Source organism: Eptesicus fuscus, chromosome 5 (assembly GCF_027574615.1).
Source record: "Eptesicus fuscus isolate TK198812 chromosome 5, DD_ASM_mEF_20220401, whole genome shotgun sequence".
In the NCBI taxonomy this organism is placed as follows: domain Eukaryota; kingdom Metazoa; phylum Chordata; class Mammalia; order Chiroptera; family Vespertilionidae; genus Eptesicus; species Eptesicus fuscus.
In genome coordinates this window covers 37,833,046-37,847,069 of record NC_072477.1, presented here as the reverse complement: position 1 = coordinate 37,847,069, position 14,024 = coordinate 37,833,046, and the positions used below count along the sequence as shown (strand labels likewise).

Here is a 14,024-nt window from a genome sequence, read left to right as displayed (position 1 = left end):
GTGGGAGCTGTAATCCCCTCACTGTGTAGGAGGTAGAAAGTTCTCCAACAATACTGCCCCCGTCATAGTAGCCCAAGCTCTATGCAGGTTTAACCCAAGCACCACATACTTGGCTCTGATGACTAATTTTATGTGGCAACTTGGCTGGGCCATGGTGCTGAGAAATGTGGTCAAATATTATTCTGGATGCTTCTGTGAGAGTATTTCTAGATGAGATTACCATTTCAATGGGTGGACTTTGAGTAAAGCACAAGGCCCTTCCTAATGTGGGTGGGTCTCATCCAACCAGCTGACTAGAACAAAAGATCAACCTATCCTGAGCAAGAGGGAATTTGGCAGCAGATAGCCTTTTAACTTGAACTTCAGCATCGGCTCTTGCCTGGGTCTCCAGCCTCCAAGCTCACTCTACAGATTTTAGACTTACCAGCCTTCCATCATCATGTAAGTCAATTTCTTAGAATAAATCTCTTTATATATAGATAGACATAGAGATGGGCATAAACTTAGACACAGATAGACATAGACCTAGACATGTAGAGATACTAGTAGACAGATGATAGATAAATATCTCCTATTGCTCCTGGAGAACCATGACTAATACAGCACCTAAGCGTCTCAGAGGCACTTCTCTTAGGGATCAAGTCTCCTGCAGGAAATAACTCTCCTCCAAGTGCCAGTGCTGTGGAAGCTTGAGGTGCTGTCACTGGCAGGAATTCTTCCCTCCATCCACGCACAAATGCTTACACAGCCCCTGGGCATTCCAAAGGACACTAGCTGGCCACCTCCCTAGCCCAAAGTGTAGCAGCGAATCCCATATTACAAAACCTGATGGTGTGCTGCTGTGCTAAAAATTGCAAGGAATATGTTTTTTATTTATGTCATTGTGGTGAACAATCCTAACAGGTGCAATAACGTTAAATTATATATTGCATTCAAACATTGCAGCAGCACTTGGAGCAAACATGTGGCTGAAACCTAAGAAGCCAGAGAGAGAATAGAGTGGTTAAGAACGTGGGCCCAAGGATTCCAGTCCCTCCTCTGCCACAAGCCATCTGAATAAAATGTGTCCATTCCCTAAGCCTCAGTGCTCCCATCTTCAAAGTGGGACAATAGTAGTGCCTGTCTCACAAGGTTGTAATAAGACCACTGGAATAGGTGAAAAATATGTAGGTAGCACACACATTTCCAGGCCTGGCACATGGCCCATGTTCTGTGAATGTTACTGTTATTGTTGCTACGGCATGATCCCAGCCCTAAAGAGTCTTCTAGTGCAACCCTTTGTTGGATGGGACTCTGTAGATTCCAAGTTAAGAACAGGAAAAATGTGGGGAAGACCTGGAACCCTAAAGAGCTGTTGCTGGAAATGTAATGAATGGGAAGTTGTTGCACTGAAACGTAGATGCTTTGAATTGGAAGCGTTCTTAGAGGGCCTCACAGAGGTCTCTTCTACAACAGCCCCAGAAGTGGTCACACCACCACATCGATCCATTCTACAGTGATGGTGAAAGGCTGAGCTCCCTGCATTGCTAGGCAGACTGAACTAGGAAGGAACTCTACAAGTTAATCATGGAGAATAAGCAATAGACAATTAAACAAATGCATATGTGCCAGGAAGGAAATAAACAGGGTGTTTTAACGGTCAAAAGAGGTGGGTGTGAAATGTCCAGAATAGGCAAATCCATAGGGCAAAGGGTTTCATTTGGGGGTAACGGAAATGTTCTGAAGTTAGGCAGTGATGATAATTGTAAAGTCTTGTGAATACAATAAAACCTACTGAATCCTATGCTATGTAACATATTCTTACGTGAATCATAACACAATTTAAATTTTCTAATTAAAAACAAAAAGCTTGGGTGGAAGGAGCTGTTTTAGCTCCGGTACACAGGGAAGAATTTGTATGAAGCAAGGGAGTGAGAAATGGGAAGGAGCGCCATGAACAGGCTCCCTGCGCGGATGGAAGGGCAGATGCAGAGGGCGTGGAGTGTGGACCAGCTCTGCGGGGCAGATAAACTGTCCCAGATTGGGTGGGATGGCGGGGAAGCATGTGAGAGAAAGAAAGAGAGATGAGGCTGATGGGTCAGAAGAGGCTAATCTCCTACAAGACCTTGGTAAGCACAATAAGAAAGGGGATGTTCATTCTAAACTAGATTGAAAATCACTGAAGGCTTTTATGCCAAGGGGTGCCCTGCTCCAATTGCCACCTTTGAAAGACCATTTACAGCTTCCTGCACACAAAACATCAGTTACTGAGTGGCAGGACCAACACAAGGTATAAATCATTAAAGAGGTTAATTCTCACTGGGTGGGGCTTGAGCACTTTTAACAAAAACTGAACCAAAGGATACAAATTTGAAGATAAGTTTACTCCTAAGAAAAATTATAAAGCTAATGTGAAAACAAGACGGATTTAGTGTCTATTCCAAAATGCACCCTATCTTCTTTACCATAAAATAATCTAGTATTAAAAGGATACTTGTTCTCCACCTGGCTTCTTTTCCAATGACAATTACAATGCTATTATTAAGACAAGAGCGCCCTCTACAGTTGATCTTAGATTGTTCCTTACTCTTGAACTAAGTAAGCCTGGAAAAAAAAATGTTTACTTTTATTGATGATGTGACTGAAAAATTACCATCCCCCAAGCCCATGCCACCCATGATAATCTAGCGCCTCCAACACTTTCCTGAAAACCAGAGAGAGATATAAAAAGGAAGTAAAGTTGGCAGCTTTCTTAGACATGTGTAATGTAAACACAGAGATTCATCTGTCTGCCTTTTTGGATAATATGCTCCCTCCAAAGACCAAAAAGAAAAAAGAGAGAGAGAGGAAGAAAGAGAGCGTGAGGGATGAGAGTGTGTGTGTGTGTGTGTGTGTGTGTCTGTGTGTGTGTGTGTGTGTGTGTCTATGTCTGTAATTATGTAATTGCAAGGATAGAACATGTGTTTGAATCATCATCTCGTGTTCATCAAAACACCTGGTATCAAGACAATGAAAAGTACTTGCCGTAAAATAAAAGAGCGATGAGGTAAGGCACTGGTTTCCCCTGGCCTGCGACAGTAGCAGGAGGCCGCTGGACACAACCAGTTGAGCAAGGATATGGCCATGTTTGAAAATGCAATGGATGTATGAGCGGGTCACCTTGAGTGGAAAAGTTAGGAGATAAATGGAAGCATAAAACTCTGGTAAGAGGTGGTAAAAACTAATATCCAAGGGAAGGATCAAAAGAGAATATCCAGCCCTAACCAGTTTGGCTCAGTGGATAGAGCGTCGGCCTGCAGACTGAAGGGTCCCAGGTTCGATTCCGGTCAAGGGCATGTACCTTGGTTGCGGGCACATCCCCAGTAGGAGGTGTGCAGGAGGCAACTGATTGATGTTTCTAACTCTCTATCCCTCTCCCTTCCTCTCTGTAAAAATCAATAATATATATATATACATATATATATTGAATATATATATATTATATTAAACATAATATATATATTCAATATATATATATAAATATTATATATATATATATATATATATATATAAATATATATATATATATTAAAAATAAAAGAGAGAGAGACTATCCAGAGAGAGGCATCTATGCAATCGCTGGAGAGGGGATAAGGAAAGACTATTAGTCCACGAGATGAACACTCTTCAACCAGAGCTGAGCAGCCTGGGAAATGGGGAACCCTACTTTGTGAAATGCTTTTATTGCTCCCTCCATGGTCTACTCCTCCTTCCCAATACTCTTAGGCAACGTTTCTGTGTGCTGGGCATCCAATACAGCATCCGAGTCCAGCACCGGTCTCTCTGTACAACTTCCAGGCCACCTTAAGTACCAAGAGTGGGGAACCGTCCCTGAGAGTCCCAGAAGGTGTGGGAGAGGTAGGAGAAAAACAGAGTCCCGCCTGCAGCTCTGCTTTCCACTGACGAACGCAGCCATTAAAAAATGAAATCTGTTCACTAGACAAAATATGGTCAAACATTCCTGCGCGCTCCATCCCTTACACAGATTTAAATATTGGCCTGTCTTCTCCGTGTTTGTTTTGGTTCCCTCGGCCCACACTGAAGTCCATGGGCTCTTTCACTCACTCATCATCTCGCCTCCCGCTGCTTGGGCCCGGAATGAAGTAATAATTCAGCAAGCTGTTCAGGGCTTCCCATCAGCCCGACTGCACAGCGCCGTGTTTTCACGGCTCAGGCATTCCAGGGGCGGTGAACCCCGCGGCCCAGCCAGCTGCCGAGGGATCCTGCTCACGAGGGCTCTCCTGCCTACATGAAAGCCATTTGGGAAGTCAAGGGAGGAAAGCGCTAAAAAAGCACATTCATGTCTGCTCATTGGTTCTCACTTACATTTTCTCCGAAGCTGGACTGTTTGCAGTCAGCACTTCAACTGCAGTGGGGTTCAGAAGCAGCTGAAAAGAAAAAAGCGTAATTATATCTCAATAAAGGGGGGGAGAGCGACTATCTGGGAGAGGCCGGTTAATAGATTGCTTAGAAATAAATTACTGATTCCTTTTCCTGGAGAGCAACCTGCTGTGGCCTTGGAATGCTGCTTTTGTGTCCTGGCTTTGCTTCTGTCTGAGCTAGAAGAGCCAGCTGGAGTCCCACTGTTTGGTTTATTGCCTGGCTCATCCTTCTCCTCAGGACACAGGAGGTAGGAGGTGGGAGCCGGGCATTCACGCACAGGGTAGGATGTGTTTGTACCCAGAGCTCTCCAAGATAAAAAGGTATCCAAGAGCTTCACCATAATAATTTAGCCACCAATGAATTTTAACATGTTAAAAAAAAAACACACATGACTTTTTGGAAGAAAAAGCAATCTTTTTTTCCTTCTATTAAAACAGAAAGAAGCTCTAGAAGGTACCGTCCAAAGTCAATGAAATACCTCTTAATGAATAAAGACAAGCCCGTGTGGGACTCAGGCCTAGTGATTTCCTGGAGAACACTTGGTATCAGACAAAAAGATTCTCCCCCAAAGTAATGTGGATTTTTAAAAATTAATATATGCACTCCTATGTTCATTACAGCGCTATTTACCATTGCCAAGATTTGGAAGCAACCCAAGTGCCTATGAATAGACAAGGGGAGCCCAGCCGGTGTTGCTCAGTGGTTGAGTGTGGACCCATAAACCAAGAGGTCATCAGTTCGATTCCCACTCAGGGCACATAATCGGGTTGACTACCAGTAGGGGGCATGCAGGAGGCAGCCAATCAATGATTCTCTGTCATCACTGATGTTTCTATCTCTCTATCCCTCTCCCTTCCTCTCTCTAAAAATCAATTTTAAAAAACATTTTTAAACTATTAAAAAATAGACAAATGGATAAAAAAAGCTATGGTACATATATACAATGAAATATTACTCAACCATAAAAAAGAATGAAATTTTGTCATTTGCAACAGCATGGATAAACCTACAGGCTATTATGCTAAGTGAAATAAGTCAGACAGGGAAAGACAAATACCATATGATTTGACTTATATGTGGAATCTAAATACAAAATAAAAGAACAAACAAAATAAAAACAGACTCATAGATACAGAGATCAGACTGATGGTTGTCAGAGGGGAGAGGGGTTGAGGGCTGGGTCAAAAATGTGAAGGGATTAAGAACTACAAATTGGTAGTCACAAAATAGTCACAGGAATGTAAAAATGCAACATAGGGAATGTAGTCAATAATATTTTAATAACTATGTACAGTGCCAGGTAGGTACTTGAAATATCAGGGGAACCACTTTGTAAAGTATATAATTATCTTACCACTGTGCTGAAACTAATACAAAATATGAAATGTACACTGTAATTTAAAAAAAATTAAATCAGTTTTTAAAAATGGAAATTATCTGTTAATTATTTGGCTTTGGCACCAGACAATCAGACCAGGCACAGCTCTTTTCACAGGACTCAGTTGGAACTTCTGCATAATGAGAGCAAACTAAGAGGGACTGCCTGAGCATGGTGAAGAGCAGAAGACTGTGATGATTCAGGAGCAGGGCAGCCACAAGCAACCGAGCAGATGGCCAATTCTCTGACTAACAATCCAACAATAACAGGCCAAAAGCCAATAGTATCTATTATTCTAGATATATAAAAGCCTAAGGGACCATTAGGACAGAACAACCAGAACAACTGGAAGGACTGGTCCCTATGACGCACACTGACCACCAGGGGGCAGATGCTTAAGGCCGAAGCTGCCCCCAGCCCACAGGCCCCAATTGCCAATGGAGCCTCCAGGCCAATTTCCTAGTCCTTCCCCCCCCCCCCCCCCCCCCCCGGCCCAGCAGGCCCTGATCGCCTGATCAAGGAGGGCCCCCGGGCTGAGACAGGAAACTGGGGGTGGTGGCAGTGGATTCGGTTCCTTTCCCAGGGGCGGGCTGAGGACTGGCTCCCTCTTTGGGACCAGCAGCCAACCTCCCAGGTCCCTCCTTCTGGCCAGCAGGCCCCAATTGGCCCACCACCCACTCACTGAAGTGGCAATTGGCCCCTCCCCCCAGCCGGCAGGTCCCAATCGCCCAATCAGGGCCCTGCCCCAGGCTGGGATGGGGAACCAGGCGTGGAGCGTGGCAGACACGGGCAGTGAGGGAAGGAGAAAGGGGAGGCAGAGAATTGTGAAGTGGCAGCACACATATGGCGAGGGAAAGAGGAGGGAGGAAGGTGAAGAGGCAGGGAGGCGGGGAACCTGAGGCCTAGGGACCCCACCCGTACGTGAATTCCGTACACTGGGCCTCTAGTGGGATTATAATAGACACTGACCATATGTACAGAATGGTGAAGGATGAAGAAGATAATATGGTTTACAATCCTAAAATTGTTAGGATTGCCCTGGCAAGTGTTCCTAAGTGGTTAGAGCATCAACCTGAGCACCTAGGGGTCATGGGTTTGATTCCTGGTCAAGGGCAAGTACCTGAGTTGCAGGTTTGCTCCCCATCCTGATCCAGGTGTGTGCGGGAGAAAACCGGCCAATGTGTCTCTCTAACATCAATGTCTCTCTCTCTCATTATCTCTCTATTTTTAATGTAATATATAGAGAGAGAAGCAGAGCACTCTGGGTAAATTGATAAACTAAGCCCATAAAGTTGAGAGCAAGATCTAAGGGACCAATATCCCTACCCCCCCGACGCAGAGATCCTAAAAGCCATACCTGAAATAACCAGCCAGGCTTCTTGTTGTCATTTCATTCTCTTGGCATGCAGTCAATGCTTATTGATAATTCAGCTCCAGCAACAACAGGAGGGGCTGTCAGGTTTGATTATGTCTTAAACTGAAAGTTCCAAAGGGCAGGAACTCTGATTTCCTGGGTCACCTGTGCCATAGCACAGAACCACAGTAGATAAGATTTTCAAGGAATGTCTTTATTTTCCTATCGCTTTCTGTTTTTCAGTTTGTTTGCTTGTGGTCTATATGTATGTATTTTGCAGATAGTGAGAGTTAATATGTAGTAAGTGTTTGCTTTGTGCCAGGCACTGGCCTCAATGCTGTGCACATATTCATTCATTTAACCCTCACAATAACCCTCTGAGGCGGTACTATGTTTGCCCCCTCTCTTTACCAGATGAAAAGACTGAAGCACAGAAAGGCTAGTAAGTCTACTATATTCATATCCTCTAGCTCAAGCTCCAATTCCACCTACTGGCAGAAATTACACCCCTAGCTAATTCCAGGTACATTTAGCCATTTCAAGTTTAAGAACAGTTTCTCCTCCCCTTCCTTTTCCCTGTGTGTTCCTCAAGCTGCAGGGCCTCCTGCGGCATCAAGACACCAGGAGACGGCATCGCGTTCCTTGTTGCCGTCATCTGCCCCACACTGGCTTCTGCTGAGATGTTCAGCCCGTCTGGTCTTCAGCTCTGATGAATGACTCTGCAAGCCAGCATTTGCTGAGGGGGCTGGGTTCCCCATCTGGTCCCCAGCCAGTCAGTACATACTCTTACCACGGCTGGTCTCCCTACCGAGAGACCCTTCAGGCTCCCCTGCTCTTTCTCTCGCTCTTGGCTAACTTCCAAGCCCTCCCCCAGTGATGTGAAACGGGGTCACCTTTCTGAAGGCCCACTCTCGGCCAGGAAACCAGGCAGCTGCGGAGGTCCTCTCTAGTTGCCACATCCTCCTGCCTTACCTACACTTCTTCAGGGATATCTCCCCAGCATCTGCCTTGCTTTCCCAGACCCCACCCTGGCCATAATCAGAAACTCCCTCTGTCCTCATATTCCCTTACAGATCTGCTGCCCCTCCCCCAACACATGCCCTCCACAAGGGCAGTGGGTGAGGCGACTGCTTCCTCCAAGAACACAGCAGCATCTCCTGTTACTTCTGCCTATATCTCACCTCCTTAGTCCATAGCTCTCTCGGTGTCTCAAGGGGGAAAAAACCTGACTCATTAAGTATTCTTCACAAAGCTTACTTATACTCATAAAATGGCTTTTTAATTTAATGTCAACAGTTAGACTCTCGTGTTCTCTGATTTCACACCACCAACCTTTCTCTAAAGCGATGATGTCTAATGTCATGTGCCCAGGCTCTAGACAGGGCCTCAAAGTAAAAAGGAGAAAGTCCAATGAAGCAAAGGAGAGGAGCGTACACACAAGTTCTGACCCCAAAATACCATGTCCCCACAGAACCATTAGGAAGAAAGTTTAACAGTGATGGAGATGTTTGAAGGTACCCATACACTCTAAAAGCAAAAATCAAACAGCTCACTGGACTCAAGAGCTACACAGATTATACGATTTCGTTTGCATGACATTCTTGCAAAGGCAAAACTATTGGGACAAAAAAACATATATCCATAAAAAGGAATATTATTCATCCATAAAAAGTAAAGAAATGCTAATAGGTGCTACAAAGCGGATGAAGCCCCAAAACATCACGCTAAGTGAAAGAAGCCAGACAGAGGAAGGTCACATATTTATTGTATGATTCCATTCAGATAAAATATGCAGAATGGGTAAATCCACAGAAACAGAATACAGACTGGTTGTTGCCAGGGGCTGGGGGAGGAGGGAATAGGAGGTAAAATTGTAAGGAGTTCTGCTTTGAAGTAATGGAAATGTTTTGGAACTAGACAGAGGTGGTAGTTGCACAACATTGTGAATGTACTAACTGCCACTGAATTGTTCACTTTAAAATGGTTAATTTTATGTTATGGGAATTTCACCTCAATAAATTATCTTTTAAAAAATCAGTGGCTAAGGAGGAGGCTTGACTACAAAGGGGCACAGGGATATTTGGGGGTGATGGTGCTGTTCTGTATCTTGAGTGTGGTAGTGTTACACAACTGTCTACATTTGTCAAAACTTGCAGAACTGTATACGACCAAGGGTGAGTTACACTGTATGTGAATTATAGCTTAATTTTAAAATCAGTGAAAGAGAACTATCCAACATAAAGAAACTAAAAAAAAAAATGTTAATGACTAAAACCTGGCATAGATTATTTTACTAACAAATAACTGCTACCTAGAAAGGACCATAGAAAATATTTCCTATAACTTCATTCTCATAAAAGGAAAAATGCACTGGCTACTATAGGATGCAATTTTTCATCATGTTATTCGCTGTATAAGGATTTGATGTGTGTGAATCTGTTAGAGAACTTAACAAAGACTTTTTGATAAAAATGAAAATGTTATCAGTTAACTGCACATTTAAAAATTCCCATTGAGCCAAAACCGGTTTGGCTCAGTGGATAGAGCGTTGGCCTGTGGACTGAAGGGTCTCGGGTTCAATTCCGGTCAAGGGCATGTACCTTGGTTGTGGGCACATCCCCAGTGGGGCGGGTGCAGGAGGCAGCTGATCTATGTTTCTCTCTCATCGATGTTTCTAACTCTCTCTCCCTCTCCCTTCCTCTCTGTAAAAAATCAGTAAAATATATTTTTTTAAAAATTCCCATTGAAGTGTGAGGTCAAGTAGGTTATTTGTGAAATAATATAACACAGAACTCCAAGGTCAATTATAGCAAGATAGTTTAAACTCTTCTTGACATGCAGTTTCAAGCATAATATTTAATTCACTTCCAAGGTATTCTGGCTATCCACTGCTGCATAACAAAGTAATTAAGTTAAAATTAATTTGATAAAACAGTGATTTTATTATTACCTCCCAGCTTTGTGGGTGGAATGAACTCAGGGGATGATTCCCACTTGGTGTCATGCAGTTGCTGTGCAAAGTTGCCTATGGTTTCAATCTGAAGGCTCAGTTGGACTGAATGTGCAATATGCCCCACTCCCATGCTGGCAGTTGATGCTTGCTATTGGCTGAGAGCCCAGCAGGGGTCTGTAAATGGCCTACATATGGCCTCTTCATGTGACATGAGCTCCACACCGCACAGCAGCTGGGTTCCCAAACAGAGTGTCCCAAGAGCAAGCATTCCAAGAAACTCAGGCAGAAATGGAAGACTTCTCATGACTCAGCCTTGGAAGTCATGCAGTGTCCCTTCCACCTCATTTACGGGTCAAAAAGCAAGCCGCAGGGCCAGCCCAGATTCTAGGAAAGGGAATCACATCAGAGCAAGAATACTGGGAGGCATGCTTCATTGGTAGCCATCTTTGGAGACTAGTTTCCAAAAGAGGTATCAATATTTATAAAGATTGGGGGATGATATTTCAACCATAGTTTTCAACCATAAAATAACATGTTGGTATTTGTTGATAAAAATTAAAGTGGGTGTCAATTTTAGAAATTATACCTCTTGGCAAATAGCTACTGTGTATTTTATTCATTCAACAAATATTTATTAAGTGCCTACTGAGTGCCAATTACTGTGCTAGGCACTGAGGATACATGGATAAATTAGACATGGCACCTGTCCCCTTGCAGCTTAAACTCTAGAGATTGCTTCATGGGAACAAATAAAAAACAAAACTAAAAAGAGGTCCATAGAACCTGTTGGAGTGCAAAGGTAGAAGAGTTGGTTCTCCGTAAAGTGAGGTAAAGACATGTCAGGAAACGCTTCAGAGAGAAGTCTTGACAAAGAAAGATTAATTCTTACTATGTAGCTGGGGAAAGACTGGGGGAGGGTTGGCGTCATGTAAGGAGGAAAGAGCATTCCAAACCAAGAGAGCCAGCAAAACCAGAGGCGAGGGGCACCCCACATGCTCAGGGCACTGGAAGCAGTTCCATGTGGCCGTAATGCAGAATCGGGGAGAGCCTGTAGGCACAGGCATCAATCTTGCACAATCTTACACAGCTGTGTTTAATTTGGTCCACAGATCATGTGTTTGTTTTTCTTTTTCACTTTCATAATGAACTACCACCAATGTCTTTAAAATTTTAAATTAGTTTCCAACCTTTAATAAACAGAAAGTTTAACCTAAAAATCTAGTTTCTCATGAAGAAAAAAAAGGGGGGGAGGCTAATTTGGTTGTACTGGGCCCAAATTCCCACCCAGCAACAACTGGATGGAGCTAAGGAATGTCCCCTTTAGCCCTGGCTGGTTTGGCTCAGTGGATAGAGTGTCAACCTGCAGACCAAAGAGTCCCAGATTCAATTCTGGTCAAGGGTGCGTGCCTCGGTTGTGGGCTCCTCCCCTGGCCCGGGCCTTGGTTGGGGCTCCTGCGGAGGCAGCCAGTTGATGTGTTTCTCTCACATCGATGTTTCTCTGTGTCTTTCCCTCTCTCTTCTGCTCTCTCTGAAAGATCAATAGAAGAATATCATCAGGTGAGGATTTAAAAAAAAAAAAAAAAAAGAATGTCCCCTTTGGATGGGGTTATAAACTCTCCATTCCCCTCCAAGTCCCCACTGAAATCTCCAGTGTAGGCCTTTGAGTCTGAGAACCCCCAAGAAAGCTAAGATACATAGTCTAGGCAGAGGGCGCCAACTAACAAATAATCTTTGTGCTATGCTCGTGGAAAGCTAGTAAAGGGTCTTCAGTAGGGAAATGATATGAACAGATTTGCATCTTAAAATGATCCCTCTGGCCTCATCAAATGATTCATGTGGAGAATGCAGCGGAGAAGTGTATGAGCAGAAGCAAAGAGGCAGGTGGAAAACTGTTTCAGTATTTCAGGTGAGAACTGATAAGGTCTGATTTGAGGCCGTGGCAGAGGAGACAAAGAGAAAGGGCCCCAAAAAGTTGAAAAGGCACCCGGCTGGTGTTGCTCAGTGGTTGAGTGTCGACCTATGAAACAGGACATCACGGTTCAATTCCCAGTCAGGGCACATGCCCGAGTTGTGAGCTCGATCCCCAGTTGTGGGTGTGCAGGAGGCAGCCGATCAATGATTCTCTCTCATCATTGATGGTTCTATCTCTTCCTCTCCCTTTCTCTCTGAAATCAATAAAAATATTATTTTTTTTAAAAAAGAAAGAAGATTAACAAACATCCTGCTGGTTCATTTATACCAACTGGTTCCATTTAAGAACCATTTTTTAGTTTCACCTTCAGTCCACCAACCTTAAAACAAACCCCTGTACAAAGAGTCCAAACATGTATTTCCTCTTGGATTATAAACAAGTTTTACAATAAAAGACTGTTCTTGTATTTTTCTCCTTTGTTGTCAAAAGATTTTGCCTACAGAAAGTTCCATGATAAAATGTAATTTTATTTGGGATTTATGCTCTTATCCTAAGAAATCTAACTAGCAAAGAAGAAAAACATATATAGTTCTATTCTTAAAGAAGAGATATATTTTCTGATTTCAGATTTTCCTTTTGAAATAACTTTCTTTCTTGTTTAATTTCGCAAAAGATAATAGGTTGTTTTTTGGTTTTTAAAGTGAGAAATCTCTGAATGCAGACCTTTCTATTAAAAAACTAGGCTCTGAGGGGAAAAGTGAGATGGGACTAGTTTGGAGGGCTTGGGTTTTATTGTCCTGTTTTATTTGTGTGTTTGTTTTAATATTGGTGATACTTAAGCTCTTCTTTGGAAAGCCATAGCAAGGAGAAGGCAGAAAAGAGGTGAAGTAATGCCTAGCCAGCATGGCTCAGTGATTGAGCATCGACCTATGAACCAGGAGGTCATGGTTCGCTTCCCGGTCAGGGCACATACCCGGATTGCAGGCTCCATCCCCAGTATGGGGTGTGCAGAAGGCAGCTGATCAATGATTCCCTCTCATCATCTATGTTTCTATCTCTCTCTCCCCTCTCCCTTCCTCTCTGAAATCAATTAAAACATATTTTTTAAAAAGAGATTAAGTAACTCATGCTTCAAGATTCAATGAAGGGAGGAGGTCTGTCTTATATAGAATGGATGCCTCATTCAAACTAGAGGAAAAGAAGTGAGTATTTTCATGGCCACATAATATTATAGATGCAGACAAATTTCACTCTGTGAGGAAAACCAGTCCAAAGGTTGAGCCAGGAGAGAGGGGCTACTTCTTGAGGAGAGTTGTGGAAGTTAGGGGAGGAAGGGAGGCAGGAATAAATGAAAAGATTGACAAGCACACACAGGCCCCAGTTAAGGAGGCCATATTTACTTGCAATTTGCTTCATTTAGTAAAGAAGTGCTTTTAACTGCCCTCTGTCTAATTGAATAAAAACAACGTGAGGAAAATAAGAGAATAAGGAATGGGGGGAAAGGATATTTACTGTGCAATTCAGAAGAGGGTGGGCTTGTAATTATTCACCCACTTATTTATTGATTCGACAAATACTTAGATGCTTGTCTAGATACTGTTAACAGTCATTACCAAGACAGACAGAAAGTCCTGTCTCAGAGAGCACACATTCTAGTCCTCGCCATATATGCCAGGATGGTCCTTGCTCATGTTCCTGCAGAGTGTTTGGTTTTTCCACAGCTTCCACTGCTAAACAGAACGTGCCAAGCCAAAAGGGCTGAAGCACAAAGAACACGTGTGAATCAGCTACAATTGAGGACAGGTTGGTTAATACTCGAATAAAACTGGAGCTGAATGCCATAACTCAGTTTGGGATTTAGCCCGGCCTCCAGATGTAACAGTCTCGAAAGAAATCGGTGTTTTCTGGTAATCCATCTAACATGTTATGTCCTGAATGTGATTTTCTGATTAAGGCCCTAGACATGAAACTTCTGGACCAAGCGGCAGGCAGACCCTGTAAAATCCATGCAGGGTCCCCCAGGTGT

The 14,024-nt window shown here is 43.4% G+C and overlaps 1 long non-coding RNA gene across 1 annotated transcript in view; it reads right to left on the bottom strand.

Moving 5' to 3' along the window:
• Positions 1-14,024, bottom strand: part of LOC129148980 (uncharacterized) — a 93,457-nt gene that overhangs the window by 71,793 nt on the left and 7,640 nt on the right. Inside the window, exon 2 of the long non-coding RNA XR_008555967.1 lies at positions 4,345-4,406. This is a non-coding gene — a long non-coding RNA (uncharacterized LOC129148980). The remainder of the gene's footprint in view (positions 1-4,344; positions 4,407-14,024) is intronic.